The sequence below is a fragment of the Neophocaena asiaeorientalis genome, unplaced genomic scaffold (assembly GCF_003031525.2).
Source record: "Neophocaena asiaeorientalis asiaeorientalis breed wild unplaced genomic scaffold, Neophocaena_asiaeorientalis_V1.1 scaffold680, whole genome shotgun sequence".
Taxonomy (NCBI): domain Eukaryota; kingdom Metazoa; phylum Chordata; class Mammalia; order Artiodactyla; family Phocoenidae; genus Neophocaena; species Neophocaena asiaeorientalis.
This window is the reverse complement of record NW_020171816.1, coordinates 622,879-632,130: the sequence shown is the minus strand read 5'-3', so window position 1 is coordinate 632,130 and position 9,252 is coordinate 622,879.

Sequence of the window (9,252 nt, the reverse complement as noted above, 5' to 3'; positions counted from 1 at the left end):
CCTTGGCACACCAAGCAGCCACTTCTAAGCCATACTGACCATTTTGCAGAGGATTCATGTGTGCTGCCTCAGGAGGGGAGGGACGGTCAGAGTGGAGGGGTCTCCACCCTGCCCTTCTCTGAAGGGTATTCCCGCTTGCGCCTTCTCCCCCAGGGCCTAGCCTCTCTCTCCTGCCTGGTCTCCTGGTGGGGTGAGCAGTGCCACTGTGGGGGAAGCCTGTAGATGAGGGCTCAGTGGACCTGTGATGACTGGGCCTTGTGCCTCCAAGCCCTGATCCAAGCCGGAGTTTCCCCAGTGCCCCAGAGTCAGGAGCGCAAGCTGAGTCTGACCTGGTGAGATTATTTTTGATGACCTTGCCAAAAGATAAACAATTTCCAGTGTTCCAGGTGAGGGCTTTGAAAGGCCTTCCAAATAGCTCCGTTGCCCCTAGCAACCCCACCATCGGGCATTGCCACGCAGAGACGTGGCTGGCCCAGAATGGCCTGTTACCATAGCAACAGGAGGCGATGGGGCAGTGAACAGAATAACAACAGCAACAATGCCCTTGCAGGCTGCCGCCTCCCCTGAGTGCCCGGCTGGCAGTGGTCTTTGGACTCTGTGAGACAGAGAGCCAATCTCACATTCAAGTGTTCACCAACCACTGACGTGTTTTTATTTCCTTCTATATGATTTTAAGATGTGTTTTCTGCATTCTGTATAGAAACATATCGAACTAAATAAAAGTGTCTTTATTACAATACCATTGCCTCCAAGCATCTTTTTCCCTAGCCCCTACACAACATGAGTGTAGGGTGGAACTAGAGTCCATGTGACAGAGGGAAGAGGGGACCCAGCTAGGCCCACTCAGAGGTGGCCTTTGAGCAGCTGACCAAATTGCCTTCACATCCTTACCATTTCTGTTCCTCTGGGAGGGGTGGTTGTGTGCACCAGAAGCTCTGCCAACCAGTGAGCCCTCCTTAGCACCTCTTCTGCCTGAGCCAGCTGAGATAAATCTCCCTGAGCCTCAATCTCCTCATCTGTAGTGCGGGGTGGGGAGAGGAATGGGCAGAAAACCCAGTGAGACTGGGCGGGAGGGGAGGATGGTGGGAGAGGTCTTGCTACAAGCTGTCTGCCCCAGAGTGGGTCAGCTTCTGCAGGTCCCAGACAGGGGTCCCTCAGGCTGGGCCCCCTGCCTACTACCTTGTGGGGTTGAGGCTGGCCAGTCTCCCAGGTAGTCTCAGGCAGGTTTGGCCTTGGCCTTGGCCTCGGGGTGGGGAGAAGGGGAGAATGGTTTCTGGCCAGGATGTTCTGCCTTCATTGGGCCTATAGTTTCTGGGGGCCTGCCCCTAAGTGCCCTGCCTGGGATGGACAGGCCAGCTGGGTAGCCTTAGCATGACTTAGTGCCCAGGAAGGGGCAGGTTGTCCTGGGACACTGCCAGGGCGTGGGAGGCAGGGCATGCAGCAGCTGTGTCTTCAGAGGCAGGATCAGGGCCATTGGTCACAGAACAACTGGTGCCTCTTTGGGGCTCACTCCCACCACCACAGGGTCCTCACCATCTCCACCTACAGCACCCAGGCTGCTGCTCTGCTCACAGCTTTCAAGACCCAGAGCTGAGACTGGTCCTGTATTGCAGATAGAACTGAGTCCCAGGGTGGGGAGTTGGGGGTGAATTACTTGTAGGATACCACACTGATAAATACCAGGAAAAGCTGTCCCCAGTGCAGAGTTCAGGGACACATACCTCACCCCAAGACCTAGCAGCAGAAGCCCAGGAAATGACCCTGCCCTTGCTCTCTTGGCCTCAGGAAGTTCTGCTTAATGTCTAACCTGAAGCCACTGATGGAGGTGACCCTAGAGTCTCAGCTGGGGTGGGGCTAAGTTGGTCTGTTTGTGTCCCTGTGAAGGCTCCTTGGGTCCAGGAGGTGCCCCTGGGTGGTTTCCGGGCGGTAGCAGGGGCAGCTCTCAACCTTGGTAGTGGTTCAGGGGCGCCCCATGTCAGCCCGGCGGAGAGCCAATTGCCAGGGACTCTGGGCCAAAGAGGTGGGACAGTGTCCATGGGCTCCCAGGAGGTGGCGCCACAGGCTGGAGTAAGCCTGACAGCAATGGGCAAGTCAGGGTGTGGGCGGGGTTAAGTAACAGCGGAGGCTGGCTGTAGGAGGGTGGAACCCGGCCTAGAGCAGAGCTGAGACGGCCTGGCACTGGACCAACCCTGGAGGGGGGCGGGGCCGAGCGGGGCTGTAGGCAGGGCTAAGGCGGTAGGGCCTGCTGCCGAGAGCCGCTCCGAGTTAGGCCGCGGACTGGCGCTTTAACTGGGCGGGTCTTTTCTCGCTCAGACACCAAGGCAGAGACCCTGAGGGCATTAGGGTACGAGTTGCTGGGGTTTGGAGCCTGCCTTTCGCCGCGGCCGTTCTCCTTCAGAAAGGGAAGCTAGCAGAGAATAAATGGAAGGGGCGAGTCTGGGGCCCAGGCTTCCAGATGCCTTCTGTTACTGGGGCCCTGCTGGCAAACCTTGAATTCGGATGTACTTAGGCAGGAAGGAATAAGGACCTTTCCTTTGCACCTTAGCTTTTGTAAACCTCCAGGATTCCTGCGGTGGAGGCCAGCATGGGGCCTGCACACAGTAGGGCTCAGTGCTTGTTAGATGCTCCCTGAGTCTCCTCTTCCTCCAGCCTGAGAGCTCCTGAGAACACGGCCTAAAGTGCTGCGGATCTGGGAGGGTCCTGGATGGAAGCCAGGTGGCTCCAGTTGCTGTGCCCCTAGGAGAAGACACTTGGCAGTAGAAACAGACAGGGATGGGGTAGCAGATGACACTTTCTCTGAGTCGACCCTGGAGTGGGGGCACCCTGAAGCCCCAGGGAACACCCTGCCCAAAGCTCTCTCCACAGCCCTGGGCACTCACTAGGACAGCAGGGAACATCCATTTGGCAGCTGGCTAGAGCTCCCAAAGGCAGGGCTGAGTGTATTCTTGCCTTGTGTCCTCATGGTGTTGCAGCCTCAGGCTGTAGCGGGCAAAGCCCAGGTTTGGGACTTGCTAAAATGGCTGGGAGTTCAGGTCAGGCCAGCTCCTTTTCCAGGGATCATGCCCCATTTCCCTCAGCATCTCTGTTGCAAAAGGTCTTGGGAGAGAAAGGTGAAGAATGGGGCTGGCTCCAGCCCACAATGGTAGGGGATGGGGAGGTCCTGATGGGAGGTGGCAGCAGCTTTCCTCTGGGTGTGCCTGTGGGAGAGGACCAGCTTTGTCCTGGATGAACTCACCCTCAGGGAACATGTGCCTAGTTGGGCTGGACAAGAAGCAGGGCCTGGGGGATGCTGAAGGGGATGCAGTCCTCCTCTTGTTTGAGGAGCACATGGTGCATATGTGTGTAGGGGGGATGCCAGTGTTTCTGTGTCCAGTACAGTGATTAGAGGGCAAATGAGAGGCTAAGGAGGCATCCAGTGTGACCCCAATGGCTCTGACTCAGCAGCCACTGTGCCTCCCAAGGCTCACCCTGGGTCCCAGGCAGTACAATCAGCTTACTCCTCTCCTCAGAGACGCCCTAGGCCAGGCAGGGCTAGGAGAGGGACACAGCCACCCTCTGAGCCCCAAGAAGATCCCTGGAGCAGATCCGGGGATGAGGGAGGGCTTGGTTGAAATGAGCAAAGACTGGGGGAGGGAGGGCTCAGGGGAACACATGACCTTTCTGTTCTCTGAAGGCAAGAGGAAGATGTACTTTGTTCAACCTTACTAGGAATTCCTCAGTCTGTACTGTTAGCTTATGGTCAGAAAGGCCACCTTCTCAGAAAGCTGATGCCCATGCCAGGCCTGCCAGCTAGGGGAGTTATTAATACATAACTAGCAGTGCTAACCCAGATGCTGCTGTGTAACTGATACCTGCTGCTACGCACCCCAGAACCCCAGGGAAACCTGAGTGTGACTTCAGCCCTTACAGCCTGGCCTGGCCTGGTGGTGCTTTGGCCACACCCACGGATGCAGGGGATGGTAGTGGTCCTGCATGGAGGGCCAGCAGTCAAGCCCTACAGATTCAGGGCCTGGTTTGAGCAGCAGGCAGACAAAGGCCAGACTTGGAGATTGCAAGTTCAGTGAGGGTGGAGTAAGCTCAACAGCCTTGATTTCTGCTGCATCCTTGGGCCCTAGCATGATGCTGTCTTTATTCTAGGGCTCAAAAGTGCCAAATTGAACTGAAATTATTTAACTAAATTGAATTTAACTGAATTGAAATCATCCATCCTAGAAGAGGCCTAAGGGACTGTGGACCTTTCTACTTGCCATAAGGGTTTTGTTTCACCAACCTGCCCTATTCTGTCCATCTTTCCTGGAAGGCAGGAATTCTTCCAGTGGCTCCTAGAAGCTCCCTGGACAAAAAAAAAACCTTATCGTAATCCACTCTGATCAGGACAAAGATAAAGCTCAGTACAGAGAGTAGCTATGTCCCATGGCCTGAAATACCTGGTGGTAAAGGTTAATTCTCAGTAATGGGCTTGGGTTTGCAGTAGTGGAGCCACAGAGGGTCAGGAGGTAGGGTTCCCTTTAATAGACTTCCCTGAAGACATGTGGAACTGAGTCTGATGAAGGGGTTGAACTAGCTTTCCCTTCCCGTGAACTGTCCAAGTCATGTATGGTCCTCTGTTGCCTGGAGTAGGATACATGGGCTGGTTAAGAGAGGGCATAGGGGCATGACTTGCCACCTGACCTGTTCCCCCTGCTCCCCATCCATGGAACAGAGGTAGGTGGAAGCAACTCCATGGAAACTGGGATCCTAGTGGGAAGGACTGCAATAGTAACTGAGGTAGCATTTTCTTTTTTTTTTTCTCATTATTTATTTATTTTATTTCTGGCTGTGTTGGGTCTTCGTTGCAGCACGTGGGATTTTTGTTTTGGTGTGCAGGCTTTTCATTGCAGCAGGCAGGTTTTCTCTCTCTGTTTGTGGCGTGCGGGCCTAGTAGTTGTGGCGTGCGGGCTTAGTTGCCCCGCGGCATGTGGGATCTTAGTTCCCTGACCGGGGATCCAACCTGCTTCCCCTGCATTGGAAGGCAGATTCTTTACCACTGGACCACCAGGGAAGTCCCGAGGTAGCATTTTCTATAGTTTACAGGAAACCATTTGTGTGCTTGTCTCTCCCCTTCTGCAAACTGAACTTCTTGAGGGAAGTTCCCACAGTCTTCACTGGGCCTGGCGCCGAGTAAGAGTTAGGTATGCACTGGCTGAAGGAGGATGAGTGTGCGTGCACGCACGAATGAGATCTGCAAAGCCAGCCTGGAGGCCTGTTTGGGGGAAGGCAGAGGGGCAAGGAAAGCAGCATGTTTTGACTTGGACAGTTACAACTTGGAGAAGCCATGTCTTCATTATGTCACAACAAGCCTTTGGAAGCACATAACTCTAATAGCAATGGGGCTTAATTAGCTTTCTTGGGAGCAATGCACGGGCGGTGGGGCTAGGCTAGTGATAAACATTTCCGATAATTTTTTTACTGGCTTTTTTCACATAATTCAAGTAAAGATTTGCACATTGCAACAGTAAAGGAAGTATGCAGACAAGGCATCAAGCAAATTCTATACTTTTCAGTTTTGCTCCCTTTTCCTACTCTACAAAGGGCATGGGTCATCTGAAGATCCTAGTACACAAGCAGAATTGTCCTAGCCAGCCCAGATGAGCTGCTGAGCAGGACAAAGATCGAACAGGTTTCTTGTTTGTAGCCTCATACCAGCCTTAGGCTTGCTTGAGAGCTGCCTTATTCCCCATGTTAGTGGGTAGTGCTGACAAACCTCAGCCAGGAGGGAAACCTTCTGTTTCTTTGGGCTTCCTTCCTTCCTCTTCAGTCCTGTTTTTCCATCCCAGAGGAGGAATGCACACAGGGATCCTATTTCCTGAGTTGCTTCTCACTGGGAGGTGAGATAAGCCTCAGCATCACTACAAAAAAAAGAAGAGTGCAGAGGTCAGGGGGCCCTGTAGATGGGAGCCAGCTCTCCCAGCCTCTCTGGAATAGTCCAAAGCCCATAGCAACACGTCACCCAGAACTGTCCTCAGTCATCCTTCATCATTCTCTCCCATCTCCACACTCTCTACCTCCTCTTCTTGCCTGCAAAGTTTGTCATTCCTCTTCACCACCGTCGGCATCTTCATCTTTGGCTCCTGAGCCTCCCTGTGGAGGTCACCATGCTGAAAGTAGCAGCCCAGGGTAAACTGGATTGTGTGGGGAAGCAGGACAGCCTCAGAGTCTGCACTCTGACCCCTGTGCATGGGCTTGCATGCCTTTTGCCTTGCCCATGGCCCAGCTGGCATCCAAGTGCAGCTCCTGAGGCCCTGCATCTCTTCATTCTTCCAAGATTTGCCTTCCAATGACTAATAGTTTCTACAAATCCCAGCAGCAAGCTGGCTCTGACTAGGCCTTTTCCTACCTGGGTAGATTTTTTCCCCCTGATTTCATTTTCCCTCTGGTCTTCTATAAGTGTTTGAGAGCACAGACTGGAGAAGTAAGTGGACATGTGTCCATTCATCAGTTCTGTTTTGGCATGTGGACTGATTCTCCTCCCATCTGGTCTTTCTCCAAAATGACTGCTATGTGTCATATGTCACACTGAAGTGGGAAGAAAATGCATTTGGCAAGTGAAGTTTAGGGGGCTGGGAAGCTTCTGTAGGGTCTCCAGGTCCATCCCGTCTGTGGCCAGGCAGCAGCTGGACGAAGGAGGGAGTGGTACCAGACATACCACACAGCTGGTTTGCACAAACCGAGAGATTTGTGCATTCACTTGTCATGAAGTCAAGCCTAGTGAATTCTCCTAGGTCAGTATAGGCAGCTTGTCTATAACCCCTCCACCAGGAGACACTCTGGACACAACCTCAGCGCCCTCCTTTTACTCATTAAGTCAACAACCCAAATGCAGTGTTGCAGGAGCTACAGCCAAAGGTCCCTCTGGTGTGCTTTTAGCCTGGTGGTTGGTGAAGCCCTTGGAAGTGCAAGTGAGGGAAATGCTCAGAGCTGCAAAGAGAACTAAGCCCAATCGTTAGCCCCTGAGGTCCTGCTGAAAGCAGCCCAGGGGATAGGACAAGCCAGACAATGTCCTGCTCTTGAGGAATGCCCACTGTAGGTCAAGAGGAAGGAAACAACCCCTGGAACAATGAATAAAAACTGAATCAGAGCCCCAGACAACCAGAGGCCAGCACCATCCCATGGTTGGCAGGAGTCCCTAGGCTGAATGCCAGGGGTGGATGTGGACAGGGCGGGCATGTTCCTGGCAATGTTTCTCAGAGGAAGTGGGACTGAGAGTTTGAAAGGAAGGTAGGGGAACCACTAACCACACTTCCAGGTCTCTACTGTACTGTGTCCTTTGTCACCAAGGCAGCAAAGACCTTGGAGTTCTGCTAACAGCCAGCAATCCACTCTGAGGCAGGCAACTCCCCAGGCCCGCTGCCTGGGTAGGGCTAATTACCCCCATTGGTACCAGGGACATGTTGATTTAAATCTGTGGAAAGCCACAGCTCCTATGGCTTCTACAAAAACAGAAAACAAACATCCTTCTCTCCCCCACTATCAAGTGGCCCAGCCCACAGTGACTGGTGTCTGTGAAGCCAGAAGGGCCTGGGTGGGGCCAAGGTCAGGTCATTGGCCTGCCCATAGTGCCTTTGTACATGTTCTTCCGCAGGAGAAAAGGTGTGGCACAAAACCCCCAAATCCCAGACCACCCACCAAAGGGACAACTAATAATAAAGTTGGTCATGTGTATGCTGGGCACTTGTTGTTTTATTTGTATCAGCCACTCCACTCTCATAATCCCCCATGTTAGAAGGGCTAGTATTATTATAACTTTGCAGGCTAGGAAATGGAGGCTTGGTGAGCCTAAGTCAGTTGCCAAGGCCCCATTTGGAAAGTGGCAAGACTGAGGTGTGGATCCTTGTGGAGCCTAGATGTGCACACCTAGTCACCAGACACAAAGATGATTGAAACACAGGAGGAAACACAGTGAAGACCATCATAACATAGGCAGAGAGGCTCTCATCATCCCAGGCAGTCAGAGTCAGGTAGTCAAGTCAGTGATCCAGGCTTCATGGAAACTTCATCCCAGAGGTTGGCGGGGAGCAGATCAGAGGGTATGGGAAGGCCCAGCCAAGGTCTGTCTATCAGCCTGGTTATCAGTGTTCATTGGGATCCCTGGATTAGTCCAGGTCAGGTTAGAACTGCTGACATCCCTTTTAATATATTCATCATCAGGAGAATTAAATGGGTTTGTAAAATGGGTCCAGATTCACTCAAGTTCTTCTACACAGCCATGATTTATGAAGCCAGGAATAGTCTGGAATATAGTCTGGATCTTCTAAGAAATATTCTCCCTCAGGAAAGCACAGGTTTGTGTGAGAAGCCAGGAGGCAGAGTAGTAGGCACTGAAGTCTGTAAAAGTGAGGTAATGGTTAATGCAGAGGCAGCCTGCAGCCCCTCATCTGGGAACAGTCCCTGGGAACCACAGCTCAAAGCCTCTAAGAAATATCAATTCCTCTTCCCAATCTCCAAGGTCACTGTCCCAGGGCCTGCTGAGGCATCCTTCCATCTGGCTTCAGGCCAGCCCTGACACACCCATTACCTTTCCCAGGGACACTTCCTGAGACTCCTGTCCTGCGGGACCAGGCCTCAGAGTGAATCCCAGATGGTTCCCATTGCACCATCTGGATAAAATCTTCACCCCCCAGCTAGCCTTTGAGACCCTCATAACCAGCTCCATCACCCAGCATCCTTTATCTCCGTCCTCCCGTGACATCGTGCCTCTTAACACTCTTGTTTATTTGCGTTTCCAACTCCTAAACATCCTTTAATGCCACACTCCGTGTCCCCTCCCTGAGGCCTGTTCCCACAAAGTCTGCCAGGTGGGACACTGAAGTTACCCAAATGAGAGCTCCCACTCCCAAGTTCTCCGAGTCAGAAAGCGCCACTGACTCCAGGGCAGGGCACGGCGCGACGCCCCCACGGCCCCTTCTCGTGATCCGTGTCCCTCCAATCCTGGTTGGGTGGGACGCTCCCACCAACCGCCGCTGGGCTCCTGGTAGCACTCGCCGTTCGCGTCGGCCTCAGACGCCGCATGCGCTGCCGCCGGTGGCTGTTTCCCTGCGACCCCGCTTCTGGCTCGTGTACTAGAGTCCTCACGGGCTGGCGGGAGCGCGCGCACGCGTGGGGGGCGTCGTGCGCAGGGAAGGGGCACCCGAGCCGCGCATGCGCAGCGGCAGGCGGCGGCGCGAGCAGAGCTGGGAGATGATGGCGGCGGCGGCGGCGGCGGCTGCGGCGGCG